At 40.0% G+C, this 23,333-nt stretch overlaps 1 protein-coding gene and 1 long non-coding RNA gene across 5 annotated transcripts in view; one reads left to right on the forward strand and one right to left on the reverse strand.

The window, feature by feature from the left end:
* PDE4B (phosphodiesterase 4B) overlaps positions 1-23,333 on the forward strand; it is a 428,537-nt gene that overhangs the window by 31,816 nt on the left and 373,388 nt on the right. The gene's annotated exons all lie outside the window — the stretch shown is intronic.
* LOC145721285 (uncharacterized) overlaps positions 397-23,333 on the reverse strand; it is a 47,617-nt gene continuing 24,680 nt past the window's right edge. The window contains exons 3-5 of one of the 4 annotated variants that reach the window (XR_014144898.1): positions 10,375-10,510; positions 8,284-8,421; positions 397-684 (exon numbers count right to left, since the gene is read on the reverse strand). This is a non-coding gene — a long non-coding RNA (uncharacterized LOC145721285). Of the gene's footprint in view, positions 685-2,128; positions 2,213-7,643; positions 8,103-8,283; positions 8,422-10,374; positions 10,511-23,333 lie in introns of those variants that run through there. The other 3 variants (XR_014144899.1, XR_014144900.1, XR_014144897.1) reach the window with 3 other exon arrangements.

Consider the following 23,333-nt stretch of genomic DNA (forward strand, 5'->3'; position numbering starts at 1 on the left):
TATTAAGGTTTTTGGCCCATTTTTATTTTTTTAAAGATTTTATTTAAGAGAGAGAGTGCGTGTGTGCACAAGCATCAGTGAAGAGGGGCAGAGGGGAAAGGAGAAAGAATCTGAAGCAGACTCTGCACTGAGAGTGGAGCCTGAGATGGGGTTTGGTCCCAGGAACTTGAGATCATGACCTGAGCAGAAATCAAGAGTCAGATGCCTAACAGACTGAGCCACCAGGCACCCCTTTGGCCCATTTTTAGGGGTGCCTGGGTGGCTCAGTCGTTAAGCATCTGCCTTTGGCTCAGGTCATGGTCTTAGGGTCCTGGGATCGAGCCCCACATCAGGCTCCCTGCTCGGCAGGAAGCCTGCTTCTCCCTCTCCCGTTCCCCCTGCTTGTGTTCCCTCTCTCACTATATCTCTGTCAAATAAATAAATAAAATCTTTAAAAAAACCCCGAGATCCTAGAGTTGAAATAACTCACCAGAGGTTACCTACTCACTTTGTAGTCTCTTCTCACCTCCAACTGAAGGGAATTGAATCTCTTTTCTGTTACTCAAGTGATCTATGGTTCCTGTACCCTTGAGACCAACGCACTTACCAGCCTTTAGTGCTTTGTTCCCTCTTTGCCTCTTTGCTGTGTTTGTTGTTCTTTCTTTGAATACTTCCAGAAGTTTCTTCAGATAGTGAGCTGTGACCCTAAAATGTGGGGCTCCTAGTTCAAAAATGATTATGAATTTCGGGGCACCTGGTGGCTCAGTCGTTAAGCATCTGCCTTCAGCTCAGGTCACGATCCCAGGGTCCTGGGATCGAGCCCCACATCGGGCTCCCTGCTCAGCGGGAAGCCTGCTTGCCCTCTCCCACTCCCCTTGCTTGTGTTCCCTCTCTTGCTGTCTCTCTCTCTGTCAAATAAATAAATAAAATCTTTAAAAAAAAAATGATTATGAATTTCAAGGCACGAACAAAGCATTAAAGCAAGAGTTGGGCCCTTCCAAATGTGGAACTCTGTATCAATCACATGCTTGTGAAGCTGGCCCGCATCTACCTCCATGTCCACTAGTTGGAAGGATGTTACTGAAAACAAAGAAGCAGAATATATTAAATTTCTTTGTTATAACGCTGCGTGTGAAATATGCAACAAAGTGACATGCCAACAAAATATTAGAAAAACAAGATAAAAATATTTGTGTAACAATGAATAAGATTTGTGTACAAATGCCCCACATTTTCATTTTTCATTTGGCCTCATAAATAACGTAGCTGGTCCTGGGTACACAGTTTGGTATAGAAAGAGGAACATGGCCCTTAGAAATCTGTAAGATGTGGAATGGAATCCAGCCTAGGTTCTCTATGTTGTATGGCCTTAGGCAGGATTCTTAAACCTCTGGACTTCTTTCTTTATTGAGAATATATTGATGACAGGGCTTATGTATATTGAATATTTGCTTTAAAAAGTAATAAATAAATATAACTACAGTAGCTACCACGTGAAAAAAGAGAATTAGTGAGGTTAAGCTAGTGGGTTCTGGAATCAGATTTACTAGGTTCTTATCTGAGCTCTGTAATTTACCAGTGGTGATGCCTTGGGTAAGTTCCTTAAACATCCTTTGTGTCCCATCTGAAAATCCTAGGAGTTCTGTCAATGTCAAATGAGTGAATTGTAACTTCTCAGCATACTTGGTATATAGTATTCATTCAAATGTTAACTGTTACTGTTTTTAAGAAAGATACCCAAACTCTTTTAAAACATGCGTGCTACTGAAGAAAATAATCAAAAGGATCTTTTGTAGAGAAAAGGTTGGGAACACATGTGAACAACATTACAGTGAAGGACATGAAAGCTATAAGCTACAGACTCAAATGTGTGTCCTTGTCAATGTAAATTCTGCTTAGCATTCACCTCAGGGCCCGTCAATGTGTCCTTGAGGAGAAGGGATGATCTCTTGACGATATGTTCTGCATAGTTAATTCTGGTGTACTGTTTTACATAGTTTTACCTTAGTAATAGAAAACCTGTGAGCACAGCTTCTCCCTGATGTGTGTAGGCTCACTGTCTTCAGTTTTATATTCTCGGCACCTCATTAGAGGAACAAGACTCCTTCAGTTATAATTTACCTCATTAGTCATCCCAAAGTGACTAAGGGCCAGGATAAGCTCTGAGAGGGAAGTCCAGATTCTTGCAAAATTTTTCAGGATGGTCCCAAGGTACAGTGCAGTGATAACAAAACTGAAGGAAAATAAGACCCTCTTATTTTGTTTTGTTTTAAAGCAGACTTGTCCTTCCTCTAGATTACTGTATCCCTGCTGTGGACTGAGCTGTATTCCCCTAAAATCCATATGTTGAAGCCCTAATCCCCACTGTGGTGGTATTTGAAGAGAGGGCCTTGGGGAGGTAATTAGGTTTAGATTAGATCATTAGGATGTGGCCCTCATGATGGGGTTAGTGGCCTTATAAAAAGAGGAGGAGAGAGATTTTTCTCTGTACATGCCCACACTGAGGTAAGGCCATGTGAGGACACAGCAAGAAGGTGACCTTCTGTAAGCTAAGAAAAAAAACCCTCACCAGAACCCAGCCATGCTGGCACTCTCACCTCGGGCTTCCAGACTCTAGTACTGTGAGAAAAAAAAAAAAAATTGTTTAAGCTACATAGTCTGTGGTATTTTGTTATAGCAGCCTGAGCTAACTAAGATGATCCCTTTTGACAATTTTCTTTCATCATGTGTTTTTATTTCCCTGTCCTCATTTGGACTGACGCTCTCTGAGCACTGATTAATTACTAGAAAGATTCAGGAGAAAATTGAGTGGATCCTCCCCCGTAAGAGTATCAAGAGACTATTTTCCTTGCTATTGTGGGTTGAATTGTGTGTCCCAAGAGATATGTGGAAATCCTAACTCCCTGTATCCATCAATGTGACCCTATTTGTAAATAGGATGTAATCAAGATGCTGCCATCCTGGTGAAGGGTGGGGCACCTAATCCAAGGTGACTTGTGTCCTTATAAAAGAAGAGGAAAATGCCACATGAAGACACAGACAATTGGGGGAATGCCTTGTGACGACAGGCAGATATTGGAATAATGTAGCTGCAAGCCAAGGAATGCCAGGGACCTGTGGCTACCCACCATCAGAAGCTAGGAAGAGGCAAAGAAGTATTTCACCCAGAATCTCAGAGGGAGCAGGGCCCTGATGACGTCTTAATTTCAGACTGCTAGCTTCCAGAACTGTGGAGAATACATTACTGTTTTAAGTTACCTGGTTTGTGGTACTTTGCTGTGGCAGCCCTAGGAAACCAGGACACTTGCCTTCTCTCCCTCAAACAGCTTTTTTTTTTTTTTTTTAAAGATTTTATTTATTTGACAGAGAGAGACACAGAGAGAGCAGGAACACAAGCAGGGGGAGCAGGAGAGGGAGAAGCAGGCTTCCCGCCGAGCAGGGAGCCGGATGCGGGGCTCGATCCCAGGACCCTGGGATCATGACCTGAGTCAAAGGCAGACGCCCAACGACTGAGCCACCCAGGTGCCCCCTCAAACAGCTTTTTATTCCTATTTTTAGCCTCTTCTCTGTGATTGTCAGCAGAATTGCCTTCAAAGCAAATGAATAAGATACACAGGCCTGAGGACCCACGAAGTCCTAGACATTTGGTTTCGTGGACTAAAAGATCACCTGGAGGAAAGAGCTGCAGTGGGGATGGGATCCACGCCACGATGCCATGTGATCCCCCAGGCCCCACACATTCTTTCCCTTGTTAAGTAAACCCAACCAACCACAACCAACAAAATGCACATGTATATTTGATAGTGTGTGGGGGGTGATTTCAGCCTATTTCTTGCCCAGCGTGTGACTGATCAAAGGCCACAGTATGTTTGTCTCAGGTGTGGATAAACTAGAAGGGACACTAGACCTAAGTGGCAATTTATATTCCAGATGCCTTTGATTTATGGACTCTCACCCTCAATTGCAAGCATGCTATTCTAAATATTTTTATTGAAGTACTTAATTTTATAATTAGATATGAGAAAAGGATTATGGAGTATATTTAAATAATCATTTAAAATGTTGAATCCGTTCTGCCCCTCCCAGACAAGCAGAAGTAAATATTCCTTTGTTTTATTTTACAACACAAGGGGGCAGCATTGCTGCACCATTCATTTCCCATAGGCCTCGCTCTGCTGTACTTTCTGTAGGTTTAAACACACAGGGCACCTCTTTCAAATAGAGAATCATTTGAGCATTGCACAGAGGCTGACCCAGGTTGTTTATCAGTCACATGAAATTCATTTTAATGCTAGTTTTGAAACCATACCCTTTGATGAGCATTCACACAAATTTTATACATTTTATATTTGCTTCATTGTTTCCGATTCTGTAACACTCACTTCTGAAAAGAAGACTAGGTAGTATTGTCTTTTGTAGTGTTGACGTGTGGGTAATTTTCTAGAAATCTGAATCCATTTAAATGGAATTTTCAATCATATTTCTGGAAAGTAGATAGAGTACCAGGTGATAGGCCTGTGTGACCCACAGAGCAGGTGAACTTCCTGTAAGGTATGACATAACATGTCTGCAGGAGAGGAGGATTGGTGCCAAGGTGTCTCACAAGTAGGTACACATGGGTGCCCTTGGGGACAGGGAGTAGGAGGGCAATAATAATAATAACAGTGGTGGTAGTTGCAGTCATAATAAGAAGAAAAAGTACTATGTTTTGGTTGCTTGCTGTATCCTTCGATCCTTTAAGAGGATTAGCTTTGCTAATGATTCTTAATATCTTGTAGAGTAGGTATTTTGACTCTCATTTTCTTTTCTTTTTTTTTTTTTTTTTAAAGATTTGATTTATTTGATAGAGAGAGACAGAGAGAGAGCAGGAACACAAGCAGGGGGAGTGGGAGAGGGAGAAGCAGGCTTCCCGCGGAGCAGGGAGCCCGATGCGGGGCCCGATCCCAGCACCCTGGGACCATGACCTGAGCCGAAGGCAGATGCTTAACGACTGAGCCACCCAGGTGCCCTGACTCTCATTTCCATACGAAGGAAGTAGAGGTTTCACTGGGGTAAGTGCTTCACCCCTCCGTTCACGAAGCTCGTAAGTGGCAGCACTAACTACTTCACATTGTCTCCCCATCAACTGTGAAAGAGATTGAATTCAGTGATTTGGCAAAAAAAAAAAAAAAATCTGATTTGATATTAAGACTTCTTCATTCCCTACTCCATCCAGTTCATCTGTGGGATTTCGTCGAGTCTACTGTCATGGTTGATTTTATGTGTCCGTTTGACTGGGCTAAGGGATGTTCAGATAGCTGGTAAAACATTAATGTTTGGTGAGTCCATAAGGGTGTTTCTAAGAGAGATTAGCATTTGAATCAGTGACTGAGTCAAGAAGATCACTCACACCAGGGGAGGTGGGCATTATTCGATCTTTTGAAGGCCTGAAGAGAACAACAGACTGAAGAAGGGTGAATTGCCTCTCTGAGCTGTGACATCTCCCCCTGCCCTCGGATATCCCCGCTCCTAGTTTTGGGGCCTTTGGACTTGGACTGCGAGTTTCATTAGCAACCCCCTGGTAATCAGGCCTTTGGGCTCCGGCTGAGATTACACAATTGGAAATCTATATTTCTTTCTCCTTCCTCTTTTTCCCTTTCTCCTCCTCCTTCTTTTGCACACACACACACCCCCATTCAACAAATAACAGCCATATTTTTAAAATTTGCACTACTTTGGGGCAAGGGGACCAGCCTCTGACTCAGAGCCCTCTGCAATTCTAAGCAGTGCCCATTGAGGCCACTGGGTGTCTCTAGAAAGCTTGAGGTTTAAGAAAGAAGATGCTTGAGAACAACATGCTGTGTCTAAACCATGAAGCCTTGTAAAAATATACGATCATAATGGCTCCCTTCTCTGAATTCAGCTTCTGCTTGATTCATGCCCTTACTTTTGTACTTAGCTAATTAGTTCAAATCAATAAACTTTTCTTGAGCGCCAAACACATACGAGGGAAATATTCATTCATTTTGAAATGTGCACTGGTCTAGGCACTGGATATTCAGCAGTGAACAAAGCGAACTAATCCTTTGCCCGCCGCCCCCCCGCCCCGCCCCGCCCGGAGTTTGTATTTGTAAGGTTGACAGCAAAGACATACACACGTGGAATGTTTGCTAATAACAGGAAAGAAGAGAAGAAGAAAAAGAAACCTTGGTAAAAGGTTGCAGAAAGACAGTGGCTGCTATTTTAGATGGGATTGGCTTGAAGACTTCTTCGCGAGGGTAAAAACTGAGCAAAAATCTGAATTATATAAAGGACCGAGCCACATATCCATCTGGGAAAATGAGTTCTCAGCAGAGGGAACAGAAAGTGAAATGCCTTGAAAGATGAAAGTGTGCTTATTATGTTTGAGAAACAGGCCAGGAGACCTGGTGAACCATGCAAAACCAATAGGTTTCCTACATAATTCCTTGTCTCTCTAGGAGGTAATATCTATTATAACATTATGACTTTATAGCTCCTCTCTTAAAGGTGTCCATAATAAGAATAATGGCCATAATTAATTCTTACTATTTGCTGTGTACTGGGAGAGTCCTTACAACCCTACCAAAGAAATATAATTATCTCCTGTTATTCAGAGAATCTAAATAGCCTTCCTAAGGTAACACATCTAGGAAGTTGGTGAGACAGCACTTGGTCTTGTTTGAAAGTGCAGGCTGCAGGGTGATTCAATGGGAAGACAAAAGAGCGAAACATACGTAATGATGTGATGGGGTTATGGAAAGCTACCAAGGGGATGACACATGACTCGTGCCATGGGGGATGAGGAGGAGTTCCTTAAGAGAGCAGAAGATGGGGGTGGGAGTGGAGAATCTCCTGGCAGAAAGCAAGGCATGGAGGCTTGGAAGAGCATGGTTTCTGCAGGAAATAGCAAACAGTTATGTGTGGCTGAAGAATTTGTAACACTAAGTGTAATGGATATGTTCTTGTGCCTGGCAAGTGCCAAGGAGGATCTGCTCCTGTGACATGGGACATCTCCCAGCCGTGGCTGGTTGGGGAGAGATGGAGCCCTAACTCAAATGCAGCAGAACCTGTCTTACTAGGGACATATGGGTTGCGTGGCTTGGCCCAAACAGGTGAGTTGGTTGAATCTGATTCTCTCTTTTAAGACCTTGAAGCAAGGATGCCAAGACTATTGCTAGTCCATAGATGGCCCTGGAATAGGGAGGTTCTCCAAACTGGGGCACTCAGGAAGTTATTTGAGGCCATGTCCTAACTGCTTAGGAAGCTGTCTTTAGAAGGAGAACAATAAAGCAAGTGCAAAGATGAACGAAGATGGAGCATCCTGAGGTCTCTGAGAAGAACCGGAGACTGTGGCCTCTCCGCTTCTGCTGCACCTGCCATTCCCAGCTCCTTCGGCCTCCTTCGGCAGGTCTGTTTCCTGTCCTGGGTGCCAGAGATCTCTGTATCCTAAAATTAGGGGGTTCATATAATTTATCCCAAATGGCACAGTTTTGAGAGTAAAAGTGGGTGCTATAAATAATTGCAGGCATAAGATGGAAAATTGCAGACATAAACTAGGATGTATGCAGTTGAGGTGGGACGTGTTTAACAACTTGCTCTCTGGGAAATAACGACAGCAACACCAACAACAACAGACCAAAATTTGATTTGTAAGGCTTTCCAGTCTCCGTGGCATAAATACGCCTACCATGGTTGATTCTAAATTCCCAACGCGGTATCAACTGGTCTGAAAAAAATCTTGAAAATTCCACAGTCAACTTTCTCAAGCTGTGACGAGCCAGCTGCAGCACACCCTGGATGGTACCACGCTACCTAAAACACTCTCTCTCCCAGGTCCCCTCCCTTGTATTTGTACGTAGGGTTTTGAGCGTATTGGATCCTTGCAACTCCAAATGCGCTGATTAGAACAGGAGTGCATTTGGACTTGGCAACCGTAGGCGGTGGGAAGTCTGCCCACAACCCGCCATTCCAGCTCCTTGTCGGAAGCGTCCTTTTTCCTTGCCCGTGTGCCCAGCGCAGTGAGGAATACACAGGAGTCAGTGAACAGCCGCTGCGTTCCTGCTGCAGGTGTCACTCATTGGCTCCCCGGCAGGAAGGTTCCCCAGCTGTGGTTTACAGTTTGCCTGCCAGCAGAGGGAAAGCACCTTTGTGACAGCAAACACAGCTTCTCAGGGGATCTGGAGCCTGGGGCTCTGACATTCTCACAGAGATCCGATTGTTGTGAGCACACTAACCCCCTGTCAAACGATAGCCTACCCCAAGCAGAAAATGAAGTTTATTAATTCAGTTATGGGATGCTCTTACCCTCTAGCCACATGGGTACCCGCTGATCAATGCTTCTCCTTAGCTTGTTCACAATGCCCTGAGGCAAGTGTTGCCAAACTGGTTCTTTGTTCTTCAAAGAACACCATCTTTACCTTCCCCAAACTGGAATCTTCCAACCTGTTGTAGAAATAAACTGATCACCTGAACTTACTGGTTAAGCCTAGGTGGTGCAAAATGTGTTCTTGCCGACAATCTAGATTTTTCGTTTCTTTCCCCCCCCTTTTTCGTCCTATTTTGTGTGTATGTAAAGATCTTTATACATTCTTGGAGATTGGTGAAATATCAGAAGAATTCAGTTTCTAACAGTTTTCTAAAAGCAAATTTCCTTGTTTTGGGGAAGAGATATGACTGGAAGACATTTCTTCTGAAAATGCTAGATGTATTATTGTTAAGCGATTGATATTGCACCTTTACTGGGACAGAATTTATTTCAAGTCAGATGCCTGTGTGCTCATGAACACACACAGTCTTTCCCAGCAGTTCCCAGCTGAAATGAATCAAGCAAAATGCCTCGTACTACCACTGTCCTTTTTAAGTGAATTGCTTAAATAGTTGTTTATTTACAACAGTCTCCCCAGTTTATGTGCTGACCAATAAAATGGTTAAATAGCAAAAATTTTTCCAAGGGAAATTATTCCAGAGTACTGTAAAAATAAAGGTACAAAATCACACTTGTAACTAAAGATACTAAGTGTCAGCTTTCAGTAGACATGCATTAGAATCAAGATCAGGATTTACCACTCTTGGTACTTTGGGTTGTGACAAGATAAATTAACTTTTATAAACCATAGTGTGACAATCAATTGACCACAAAATTCTGTGTGCTTATAATGTGTCCATTAATGTCCTTGCTAATGTAAAATGACACGTCTAAATAGATGTTCATAGACTACTGTATATAAAGATGTTTGTGAAAGCATTGCTTAAAATTCTGAAAAAAGAGTAGAAATTCTACATATCTAATAAATGTACTTGATTTAATTTCAGACAGATAATGGATTGCTATCAGACTCCTTAAAACCATGTTGTAGAAAATATTTGCCGCTGTAAAGATATTCAGAATATATTGCTAAGTAGTGAAAACTAGCTACAAAACTTTATAACATTTTTTACATATATGTGTGTCTTTTGTGTGTGTGTGTGACTAGAAAAATATACATACCAATATGATCTGTTGGCAGTGATTGTACCTGGGTTGAATGATTCAAATCATATTGCTTCATGTCCTATTTACATTGTTCATTGCGTCCTATTTTACTGCCTTGAGCATATTTGACTATTTTAGTTAAAGGAAAAGTTATTCTCAGTGAGTTTTCTGGATTTAATGGGGATAGTCATAGATAATTAACTATAAAATGAGGCATACGTATGTGCTAAATTTATGAAGCAGGGACATCTGAATAATTCATTAAATTCCTGCCCTTTTATTTAGGGATGGGTTTTAGAAAGGTGAGCAAAAGTAACCTAGAAGAATGAGAACACCTTGGATAAAAGGAATTGACGCCTGCTTAAAGAGTTAAGGCATCTCATTCCCCCACGGAGCAAGGAGAACAAAGCTTTTACTGTACTATTAATTAGAATTCAGCTTTGCATAGTCTGTGGTTACAAACTTCAGTGAAATTGGTGCAGGATCCTATTCTCAAAGCGTTACAAAGCACATATTGTTGTCAAAGTAAATCCAGTACGGAAAGATGGCATCCTTGAAATAAAAATTAAATATATTTTAAATGGAGCAAACCACATTAGACACTTTTATAGGTTTAAATGTTAAACAGTGAAGATAATTTCCGGGAATCTTGTTGGCTTTTTTTTCTTAAACATAAATGTCTTTATTTCCCATAAACCTAAGACAAGATTTTTTTAACAGTTTATCTGATGGGGGAAAAAAATTGAACTGGAATATAAACACTGTCAACCATGATGGTTCCCAATTAATGGATCAAGGTAACTGTGCACAAATTTCTATAAAGCAAACATCATGTCTTATTTGAGTTCTTGGCATACTCCCTGACATATAATAGGTGCTCACCAAAAGCATGCATACTTGATAGAGCTTGAAAATGCACTTACCTGAAGTTTCTAATGTGTGCTTGCTGTCGAATAGAATGGGGTGAAAGAAAGCATAAAGGTCCAAGACCAGTGACTTGGGTTCTAATCCCAGCTCTTTTATTATCTCAATGTGACTTCTCTTTGTGGTTCCATTTACCTGTTTGTTAAAAAGGGGATTGGACTAGATTAACCTGAAAGGGAGTTTCTTTCATATATAAGTACCTACTATTCAACTGGATCCCTCAGGGCTTTTTTTTTTTTTTTCCTTCCTCTCTCCATTGCCAAAGCTCATGTATTTATTAATGTTTTCCACAGATGCTCATTGAATGTCTTCTCCGTGTGTCAGGCATTGTGCTGCGTTGTACAGAATAGGCCTGCAGGGGTACCTGGGTGGCTCAGATGGTTAAGCGTCTGCCTTTGGCTCAGGTCATGATCCCAGGGTCCTAGCCCCACATCGGGCTCCCTGCTCAGCGGGGAGTCTGCTTCTCTCTTTCCCTCTGCCTGCTGCCCCTCCTGCTTGTGCTCTCTCTCTCTCTGTCAAATAAATAAATAAATAAATCTTAAAAAAAAAAAAAAGAATAGGCCTGCAAACAAAGCACAGGCAGTCCCTGGCATTGGGGTCCCTTCTTCCAGCGAGGGAGTTGTGGGCCCTCCTACTTGACTGACTACATTTAAAAAATTTTTACTCATTGTTTAAAATCTGATCTTGTAGTCAGTCATGGGAAGCTCTTCTTATTGGGAAATTGTCATCAGAAGGCTCTCTTTGATGAGACAAATGAATTCAGAAAGATTAAACTCACAATTTGTATTTCCTTGTTAATTGTGCGAATAGGGGCGCCTGGGTGGCTCAGTCGTTAAGCATCTGCCTTCGGCTCAGGTCATGGTCCCAGGGTCCTGGGATCGAGCCCCACATTAGGCTCCCTGCTCTGCGGGAAGCCTGCTTCTCCCTCTCCTACTCCCCCTGCTTGTGTTCCCTCTCTCGCTGTGTCTCTCTCTGTCAAATAAATAAATAAATAAATCTTTACCAAAAAAAAAAAAATTGTGTGAACAGACCAGAGCAATGATGTATTTTGTGTTTCTAGCTTTTTAGTGACATAGTGAGTAAACTTCACATTACAATGTAGATATATGTTCAAAATGCAGGTTATAAATTATATTTCATAAAAAGTCATATTTTCAGTGTACCAGAGTAAATGGATGATGAGAAGGAATGTTTCTGTGGCTTACAGTGAAGGCATACTATCAAGTAATTATGACCCAACCTACATTTTTCTTTTACTATAAAATTTTTCTTAATGCAGATCATCTCTGTACTTGAATAAAATGTGAGCAATTAGACTAAAATAATCATAGTCACATTTTGGCACAGCAGAGATCTTTTTATTACTTTGACCTAATTGTGGATGTACTAAAATATTCCATCTAGTTTTGCTTAGGAAACACCTCGCTTTCTCAGGGTAAGTCAGGATAGGCTGGTTATGCTGTTATAACAAAAAACTCCAAACACACAGAGGCTAAAACACTATAGATTTTTTTTTTTTTTTTGCTCATACTACACATTCATCTTGGATATCGATGAGCTAGACGTACTTAGATTATAATCCTTCTGGCACTCAAGCTGATAGCAGCCACCATCTCTAACATCTTCATGAGAAGTGCAAGAGGACAAAGAGAGCTCAGGAAAGTCTCACTCTGGCAATGAATTATTTAGTTACATTGTTACCAATCCATTGGTCAGAATTAGGCACATGCTGCATATTCTCACAAGGGGGCCAGGAACTGCTATCCTACCATCTGCCTAAAAGGAAGACACCTGGGATAATTGATGAATAACACTAATTGCTGTCATACACAGCATGAAAGGCTTGTTTTCAGGCATTAGCTCTCTTAATTTGCTAGGGAATCAATTAACTGTTGGTTATCCTAGCCACTTGTTTAGTTGAGAAACCATTTGTAAAAAATATCAAAGCACCATCTTTCTTGAAAAGATCTACAGCATTATGTTATTTGTTGCTGAAATTTTATCAATATTTTCAAAATTTAGATTTAAGACAACCTTCTACACTCTTGCCCATGGATTTTAATCACTTTATTAATGTGATTCTCAAAAACATTTAAAAAAAGAAGTAAGTTTAGGTTATAGTAGAAGGTTTTTTTTTCTTTAATTCTTCTTTTCCCCTTTGTTTTCTTTTTCATTATGTTAGGTTAATCACCATACATTACATCATTAGTTTTTGATCCCCTTTGTTTTCATTAGACCCTTTCATAGTTTTGCTTTAATTGCTATTTCAGTATTGTTCTATTACAATACTCTACTCATGTGCATACTAATTTTTCATTCTAATGCACTTCTGAGCCAGAGCAGATAGGACTTGGTCAGAAAACCGTTTTAGACTCACAAGACTTTTTTTTTTTTTTAATTTTTATTAAAAAAAATTTTTTTTTTAAAGATTTTATTTATTTGCGAGAGAGAGAATGAGAGACAGAGAGCATGAGAGGGAGGAGGGTCAGAGGGAGAAGCAGACTCCCTGCTGAGCAGGGAGCCTGATGCGGGATTCGATCCCGGGACTCCGGGATCATGACCTGAGCCGAAGGCAGCCGCTTAACCAACTGAGCCACCCAGGCGCCCCGACTCACAAGACTTTTAAATGTCAATTTCCAAGGTTCATTTCATTATTCAACTTTCTTAGGTAAAGTAGTAAACAATGTATGAATGCCTTTTACTTTACCTTTTCAAACTGAAGCATCATTTTTATTTTTATTTATTTTTAAAGATTTATTCATTTATTTTAGAGAGAGAGTGTGCGCGCGCGTGTGTGCACACACACACACATACACACACACACATGAGTGGAGAGAGGGGCAGGGGGAGAGGGAGAGAAGCCGACTCCCCGCTGAGTGGGGAGCTTGGACCCCAGGCTTGATCTCAGGAACCTGAGATCATGACCTGAGCCAAAACCAAGAGTCAGATGTTTAACCAACTGAGCCACCCAGGTGCCCCTAGAGGATCATTTTTATTTGCATTAATAATTTTATTCATTTATTTATTCATTTGCTTATTCAACAAATCTTTATTGTACTCTTAACTGTAACAGGCACTCAAACTGATCTAACTATATTGATATTACTAAAAATGTATGAGGAGTTACAAATGGCTTTCTAAGGGAGTTAGCCATGCTTTAAGGGTCATAAATGAACCTTCTTTCATATGAAGGTGGCAATACAAATCTAACAATAGAACATGCACTTTGGAATATGTCCAGTGGCAGGGGCTAGACTGCATTTTATCCTGTGAGGCTTTGCAGAAGAGTGCTATATACATTTGGAAGATTATTAACTAGTGGTAATTGTATGATATGTTGCTGTTAAATATTCTGGGGTCCATTCTTTATTCACTTAACCAGCCAAAAGTGACTATCTGTCAAATGTGGGCCTTACACTTTGGTAGAAATTTAGAATATAAAGATCATTAAGACACAAACCATATTCTCATGGAATTCACAGCCAACTGGGAAAAACAGATATGTTAATGTATAATTAACAAGTATATAATGTAATATGTTTTATGGTAAAGTTACCTACCGAGGACAATGGAAATACCAAGAGGTTGTGGAAAATCAACCTGGAGGTATCTGTGAAATCTTCCAAGAGTCGGGTAATCAAGTGACATTCACTGGGGTTCTGAGTGGAATTTTCTTGTGGGAGAGGATGGAGAAGAACATTGCAAGCATAACAAGCAGCATGAGTGATTAAATGCATGGAAGTGTGAAAACGTGCAGCTGGAGGGCTGAGTACATGGGTACGAAGAGTATTTGGGGAGCGTTGGCAGGAGATGAGGCTGAAAGAAAGCCCGGGGCCAGGCAGAACAGGGTCTTGGCTTGGGTTTGTCACAGAAGAATATATTACTTTTTTAGGATCAGAAAGGGAGAGGCATTAGCTAAAGGGATTGGAATTTATCTCGCGTGTGCCTGGGATCTTGAAACTGATAAAGCAAGAGAGTGACATGGCCAGGTTGATATATTCAGGAAGATAAGGTATTGTAGAGGGAAACGGAGGGGGAGAAACTAGACAAAGTGAGACCTGGAGCACACAGAACTTAAATCTTGGCTTCATCCGCTTTATTCTCCAGTGACTAGATTCTTGGCAATTGAGATAGGTGACTAATTCTTGTATTTAAATTTATAATATTATGACTGTGTGCATAGGAAATGGCAGCTGGTCCTTTAATAATTTGATTGCTTTTTCTACATAAAACATCTCCATTAAGTTTTCTCTCAAGTACTAATGCATTTGTTAGAAAGCCCCATACATGTAAATAGCACCATTGCCTTCCTCAGCTATGAAAATCTATGTGGTACTGGGTACTTACTTAGGCATTTCTATTAACAGATAACAGTAGGTATCCTGGGGAGATTTCTAAGGGAATCATTTCATGCAGAGCCTTACGTGACTTACATGCAAGAACCCATCAGTGAATAAAGCCAAGAGTTGATGGCACACATGTGGCCACCGGCAGAGCTGGGAGAATGATACGTAGGTGAAGTGATATGAAAGTGCTGACAACGACATTTATTGCAATTATTTTAAAAGTAGAGCGTGATAGGCCCTGACAGTGTTCAGAGAAGATGCCGTTAGCAGCTGTTTTTGACAAACCAAGAGAAAAATGAAGGGGAATGATTAACACCCAAATTGACTTAACTCTAAATAATCATCTCCAGAAATGTCTGAGCAGGTGTTTTGCTAAATTCCTGTAGCTATAACAACACATAATTTGAGAGATTTTGGAAATGAGCATCACAATCAATAACAAAACAAAGGAGGTGATAATCCCTCTTCCTTTGGACTTTTAAATGCCTTGTCTTATATCTTGTGAATATAAAAGCCATTATCTGTGGTACCAAGAAATACCCACCATTGTTGCTTCTCTCTCTTATGAAATCACGCTATTCTTTCTAGCCAGGCTAGGTAGAGACTCTGGTACAAAAAACAAAATGAGACAAAACAAAAAGCAACTTTGTTAAAATGTTATTATACATTTGTTGGATTTTCTGTGGACTTTCTACAGAAAATGCACAGGGTTTTTTTTTGTCTTTGTGATTATGCATTTATTACAGATCCTGAGTTCTCAGGAAATCCATGTATCTTCGCCTTTTGAGCCTTAGGGTTATTTTTTTCCTGCGGTGTTTTATCAATTTAGAATTATTTGAGAAGAGGTGTGATAAACCTAAATATTTCCCTGAAGAAGGGACAATTTGTCATTTTTCTGGATCAATCTGTCTGGGATTGAAACTAGCATTGGCCAAAGAATGATGATATTCTTTGACTGGTGTCTGTGGAATTGGATGAGGCAGAGTCACCTGAAGGTCTTTTATTTACCAAAAGTAGTGGAAGTGAAGGGAAAGGTATAGGGATCACACCCCATCTAATATACTCTGATTTACTGACTGTGTCTGCATGGCTCTTTCTGGACAGTATTTTCAGTTTTTCCCCTTATTTATGTGAATTTGTACTATAACTTACTAGTCTTCTTACCTTTTCAATAAAGAGAGGAGAAAATAATACATTCTACTGTTTTTAACTTTTTTTTTTTTTTTAAAGATTTTATTTATTTATTTGACAGAGAGAGAGACAGCAAGAGAGGGAACACAAGCAGGGGGAGTGGGAGAGGGAGAAGCAGGCCTCCCACGGAGCAGGGAGCCGATGCGGGGCTCGATGCGGGGCTCGATGCGGGGCTCGATGCGGGGCTCGATGCGGGGCTCGATCCCAGGACCCTGGGATCATGACCTCAGCCGAAGGCAGATGCTTAACGACTGAGCCACCCAGGCGCCCCTACTGTTTTTAACTTCTTTAGGACCAAACATTTACTGAATGCCCACGTTGCATCATGTATAAAGTTGAATGTGACAAACTGTTGCCTTAGAGAATTTCTAGCCTAGCGAATATTTTGTCTTGTACATTCTTTTGATTGCCTTTAGGTAAAGTTCTAGGAACAAAGTGTTCCTTTGGCTGAAAAATCTGCCCCTCCTGTTTCTGTCAGGAAAACCCAGGGCTAGCTAGCTTTGAGCATTAGCTAATGACAATATTGGAAAAAAAATGTCATCTCCAGAACAAAGCCCTTTTTCTCATTAATCGGAAAGCCACACAGAATTATTCTTTAATGTAGCCCATTTCCATAGAACTAAAGTGTAAGTGGATGGGTGCCAGAGAAATTCTTTAATTCATAGATTATTATGAATGAATATATGTTTCCTAAAGTAGGTATTCAGATGCAGTGACTATTTTTGTATTTATATATGTATTTATAATAAACATATACTCTATTTTATAGAGTAATTGGATTTTAGCAAAGACATTCTAGTGGGAGAAAGAACTTTGAAGAGAGACAGAGCTGGGTCTGAATAAAGCCTTCTGGAATGACTAGTTTTCAACTTTGAGTACCTTACCTCTCAGAACATGAGTTTCTTTTGCTGTACAACGGGAGGTAAAAATACATATTGTGAAAGTACTGTAATATCTGCGAAGCTACTAGAACACAGTAGACACTTAGGAATTAGCAGCTATTTTTCTTTTTTTGTTGCCTTATTTTGTCATGAATATTGAAGTTCTATTATGAGCAAAAGATTGCAGGAAGATATTGTGGGAGGGACACAAAGAAACAAAATAAGATCTCTGTCTGAAGTAGCTGGCCATAGTTTCGTTGGGGAGACAGACACATTCACACATCAGACAAATCTGAGACAATCCATAAAACACAAAACAATGCAAACCCTGTATGGGGCAGAAATGTAGCGCTGGAATAATTTTTATGTCACGAAGGTGGAAATTCTGTATCATCATTGCCCTCCCTCCCAATCTCTACTTAGAGGTCTCAGTGTAAGAGAATACTTTCTTGTTGTTTAAAGGCTTAGTTTTTTAAGAGTAATTTTAGGTTTACAACAAAATTGAGAGGGAAGCAGAGAGATTTCCCATATACCCCCTGCCCCCACACGTGCATAGCTTTCCCCATCATTAACATCACTTAACAGAGGAGTACATTTTTACCAAGGATGAACCTGCATTGACGTATCATAATCACCCTCCAGAAGTCTACAGTTTACCTCAAGGTTTACTTTTCGTACATTCTATGGGTTTGGACAAATGTATTATGACATCTACCCATCATTATAATATTGGAGTATTTTCACTGCCCTAAATATCTTCTGTCCTCTGCCTATTCATCTCTTGCCCTGCTGATCTTTTTATTTTCTCCATAGTTTTGCCTTTTCTAGAATATTATATAGTTAGAATCATACAGTATGTAGCCTTTTCAGGTTGGCTTCTTTATTCAGTAATAATCATTAATTATTGGTAATAACCATTTAAGGTTCCAATAGGATACTTTCAATCAGCTCAAAGGTATTCTTGAGAACCATTATTGGTGACTGATGTGTCCAGCTACAGTAAATAAGACTGTGCTTGTAATTATCATTAGTTGTTTCAATTCAACTCTATATTATATTCTCACTATTATTTCCAGGAGCCCCTCAATCTCTAAATTATATCTTTAAGTTGGCTCCCTCTATAGGAAGTATTATATTCAATCATTAGCATAATTAGAGGTCCTCACAGTTGATCAGTCTATACTTCCTGGGTGTTGCTACTCCCTTTTCCCTGACCCATGGCAGACCAATTAGTAATTGATCATGCCATTCTTTCCCACTGAATGTAGCCTCACAAATCTTCTTATCTCATCTTGGTGTTTCAAGCAGTCCCAACCAAATTGATTTGACTTGACACCTGAGATAACACCTTTTTCTCATTCTGACCTAAGCATTTCTGAATTTGAAAATTCCATGCTTGCTATCTTAATTGAAGGCAGATTTATCTAACCCAGGAAACCTATATTTAGGAAACTTGATGGGGCGCCTGGGTGGCTCAGTCGTTAAGCGTCTGCCTTCGGCTCAGGTCATGATCCCAGGGTCCTGGGATGGAGCCCCGCATCGGGCTCCCTGCTCGGCGGGAAGCCTGCTTCTCCCTCTCCCACTCCTCCTGCTTGTGTTCCCTCTCTCGCTGTGTCTCTCTCTGTCAAATAAATAAAATCTTTAAAAAAAAAAAAAAAAAGGAAACTTGACCTACTAACTGTATAATTTTGCTCCTTTTTTTTTCTTTTGGTTTCATTATATGCTAGAATTCCATGGTATCAACTCTGAAAACATGGTGGAATGCCATAGTTTACAAACTTTGGTGTGCATCACAATCAACTGAAAATGTGTTAAAGCACCTTGCTGGGTCCTGCAAGTAGGTAGCAGTCTTTAAAAACAGGTTCGGAATAAGCTTTGGGAAATATAATCTAATGTGATGCTGGTGGTGCCAGTTATGGAAACACACATTTGGAAAAGCACTGTATAATGAAAAGAACAAAGAATAATAGAAAGCCTCTGGTGCATCATTATTAGTACTTTGAGTAAATTTCTTAAAGTATCTGGGACTGAAGGTTTTCTCTATGAAATTTTCTCTATAAGAAAACCTGCATCATGGAATTATTTTAAGCATTATATGCAATAATACTTCAAGCATTTAATACAAATAATCCCTCAACAAATGTTTATTCCCTTTTGAATTTTTTTGCACTCTGCAATGGAAAAAAACAACCAACCAACCAGATCTAGCATTATTCTGGTTACTATAGGGAAATGAAGACAGTGATGTATTGTTCTTGCTCTTTCTTCCAAGAAATGTTACATGTACTAATTATCAGAAATGAACTCCATGGTATTCTTACTATATATGCTCTTTGCTTTGAAAATCTTGCCTTAGGTCTTGAGGAGAAAGTTTTACTTTATTTAAATTTGGGAAAGTGGACAAAAGGTAACCTAGCAGGGAACTGTGCACAGAAGCTGAGGAGCCACGCTGAGGCTGGAATTTCCCTCTTTACAGGGAATACTTAAAAATGAATGTGATAATGTCTAACTTTTTAGGTCCTACAAGGGAATATACTATCTGAATGTGTGTACCTACCAGATTGCATTGCAAATGCAATGCTGTTTAAATTTTAAATTGGAGTTTGTTAATTTACATGAATTACCCTGCAAAATGCTAGGTATGAACATTTGCATCTTACAGGCAAGGAACTGAGAAACAGAAAGCTTGAACGAATTACCCTATGATGATGAAGAAGCTGGCTTACGTTAGATCTCGAGGCACAGACTCCTGATAAATAATTCATTCTTTTAGGTCATTCTCCTACTTGATTGCTCTTCAATTTACCAGCAGTTTAATTTGTTTCCACATAAGTATTTTCGCATAAAGATTTTTATAGATTGCTGTATTTTTGTGCTTAGTAATCTTAATAAAAAACACCAAGAGTACTGTTTAGGAAATGTAATGTTATCTATGGCAAAATAGTTCTTAATTATAATGCAGTGTTTCTGGACAATATAAATAATAGCTTAGAATTGAAAGGAGAATTACCATGCTTGCCACAAATCTCCTTGAAAAAAAACTCAATGTTTTGAATACTGAATCATTTAGAATTTTGTACAGATTTAAGGGTCTCTCATCTTGGCCTCTCATTCCTTTATTTATATCTGGGATTCTTAAGAGGTATTTTTCAAAATCCCATTAACCATTATCACTTTAATAAATATTTTTGGCCATCTAACTCAGTTGTATTTGAAACATTTTGCTACTTTTTATCATCATCATCATCATCTTCATTGCCTTCCTCCAATATTTATTGAGCTATGAAAAACTTAGAATATCAAGTTCAAAAAACATTTTGATTACTTCACCGAAATGAAACTCCTTATTGGAACCATGCTCCAGAAAAGGAGAGATGATTCACACATCCTGGGTCTTCCCACCTAAGGGACATATAATGCTACTTGGACAGTTACCATCCCCCAAAGTACTTGCTTCTCATTTTGAAGTGAAAAGAAAGCCCTCTCAGCCTATAGTATTCTGTACAGATTGCCTTTCTGCCTTTGGCGGAGCTCCTGTGTCTCCTGTGAATCATGCCTCTATACACAGTGTTACCATTGTGCTATCTGAAAGAGCGAATCCTGCTGGGTGGTGTGCAGTAACTCCATCGGGAAGGTCACAAGTTCATGTCTGCTTTGCCTTCTGTCTAGCAAGAAGTGTTCTGGCTACGCAATAGATAACTGGGATATTTCTCAGCATATGGAAGGTTAGACTTTCAATGGTACCCCAGCAGTGGTGGCTAAAGGCCATTAGTAGTGGAGAGAATTCAAGACAAGTCTTATCCTTGCCTTCGCATGTGTCTTTCAGCATCTCTCTTCAGGACTGTAAGAATGAATTTGCTTAAGGACTTGGTTGAGGTGACTGACAAGGGGACAGATGGTACTTAATGAGAGCACTGATAAGTGCTCTTACAGTTTAATTAAGTGACCTTTATGTGTTAAGCAGACAGTTATTAAACACCTCCTAAATACTGGACACTGTTGTAGGTGTTGGAGTCAGTGTGGTAAAGAAAACTGAAGGTCTCTGTCCTCATGGGACTTTCGTTCTGGTGGGAGTGACGCATAGCAACCAATGTCAGAGAGTGATAGATCCTGTCAGAACAAAGCTGAGTAAGGTGAGAGGGAGGCTCGGGGCACTGTGTTACATAGAATAGGTAGGTAGACCCTCTCTGAGGAGAAGATGTATGAACAGATAATCTGAGGAAATAAGGGAACCACAGAAAGATCTAGAGAAGGAGGTTTCCAGGCAGAGGTAAAGCTAATAGCCCCTGAAGTGAGTGTGCTTAGCCATGTGATGGGCCACATGTAAATTCAATATTTATTTAAAACAGGAACGTTTTGTTCATAAAGCTTATACACACCTATATAAAATACACTTGATGGGGCGCCTGGGTGGCTCAGTCGTTAAGCGTCTGCCTTCAGCTCAGGTCATGATCCCAGGGTGCTGGGATCGAGCACCACATTGGGCTCCCTCCTCGGCGGGAAGCCTGCTTCTCCCTCTTCCACTCCCCCTGCTTGTGTTCCCTCTCTCGCTGTGTCTCTCTCTGTCAAATGGATAAATAAAATCTTTAAAAATAAAAAAAATAAAAATAAAATACATTTGAAAATATTCTATTAAGAAAAGGAGCCATCACCATTTTAAAGATGTGTATACAATGAAAGCAGGAAATAATATTTTCTGCCGTAAGTCTTTCCCCCGGTAGAGCCATCACAGGATTAAAACAATATACTTCATACATAATGTACTGTAACTGCTTTTTTAACAACTGAAAATGTACAGAAAATGCTATTTTGACTGTCTATCTTTAGTCTTCAGCTGTTGCTGTCACGATTCAGAAATTTGGATCTCTGCCTTTAAGAGGCACATTTCCTTAGCGGTAAAAAATAATCTGATGGAATCTACAGGCATAATCATAGGCTGTGATTTTGGGGAGTATAAGTCACCTGCTGCACAGGGAGGAAGGGTGTTCCTTTTCTTTTTTATTTCAGTCTCGTTTATGTTCTCAATATGCTTTATTTTGCATGTATATTTTTCTGAAGATGAAACTCTCTCTGGCTTCTGTGTATGGCAAGTGGTGCACATGAATTTTAGTGGGTACTGTAACCCAAATTGAATCCCAAAATGTGTCTGGAAAAATCCAGAAAAACTGAACCAAGAATTTGTGCTAGCACAGATTGCCAAGTAGAATTAAAGAGTCTCTACATTTTCCTTTGGGTGTTGGTGTGAAGTGACACCTTAGAGTATCTGCTAAACGTGGACTTGCATTCCAAAGAAGAGAAAAATTAGAAATGACACAAAAGTGGTGTCATTAAAAATGTGGTCTCTCACTTTTAAGATTTGTAAATTATCAAAAATAAAATAAAAATATTGGTTATAGCTAAGGTAGCACAAATGAAACAGTTTAAAATCTGAGCCCAGAACTTGAGAATCAGTATGGCTTTCATAGGAAAACACCGTTCATAGTAATGATAACCAAGAGAATGAAGTTTTTAACCTGGGAGTCCCAAAATGTTGTTTCAGGAGTCTCTGTTTAGAAGCTGAAACAGACTAGAAATAGAATCATAGGAGGATATTTCTATCTTTAATATTTAAGATCAGAAACAAAAGGAGATTTACAAGAAAAATTCCTAGTTGTTTTTTTTTTTTTTTAAGATTTTTATTTATTTGACAGAGAGAGAGAGACAGCGAGAGAGGGAATACAAGCAGGGGGAGTGAGAGAGGGAGAAGCAGACTTCCCGCGGAGCAGGGAGCCCGATGTGGGGTTTGATCCCAGGACACTGGGATCAGGACCTGAGCTGAAGGCAGACGCTTAATGACTGAGCCACCCAGGCACCCCAAAAAGTCCTAGTTTTTAACAACATGTGAAGGTCAAATAAATTCTATGTTGAGTTGCAAATGAATGAATATGCTAAGACCCATTGAGTCAATGTTTTCCCTTCCAAAATTGACTTAAAACTGATAAGAGCACATTCAGACAAAATTATTATTATTATTTTAAATATTTATTTATTTGAGAGAGAGAGCGAGCTCAAGCAGGGTGAAGGGCAGAGGGAGAAGCAGACTCCCAGCTGAGCAAGGAGCCCGATGCGGGACTTGATTCAGGGACTCTGGGATCATGATTGGAGCAGAAGGCAGACACTTAACTGACTGAGCAACCCAGGTTCCCCCAGACAAAATTATTTAAAAAATACCTCCGTAGTGAAGTTAGTTGCTGCCTTAGTGAAACTAATAATTTTTATTGCATCTTCAAATTATTTTCTATTGTCCTGAAATATGGCGTTTATAGAGAAGCAATTCTAGTTTCAGGATATAACATAATTAAAGTTAATAGTTTTTTTTTTTAAGATTTTATTTATTTATTTGAGAGAGAGAATGAGACAGAGAGAGAGAGCATGAGAGGGGGGAGGATCAGAGGGAGAAGCAGACTCCCTGCTGAGCAGGGAGTCCGATGCAGGACTCGATCCCGGGACTCCAGGATCATGACCTGAGCCGAAGGCAGTCGCTTAACCAACTAAGCCACC

The sequence above is a fragment of the Leptonychotes weddellii genome, chromosome 4 (genome assembly GCF_054177405.1).
Source record: "Leptonychotes weddellii isolate Sample4059 chromosome 4, ASM5417740v2, whole genome shotgun sequence".
Lineage (NCBI taxonomy): Eukaryota > Metazoa > Chordata > Mammalia > Carnivora > Phocidae > Leptonychotes > Leptonychotes weddellii.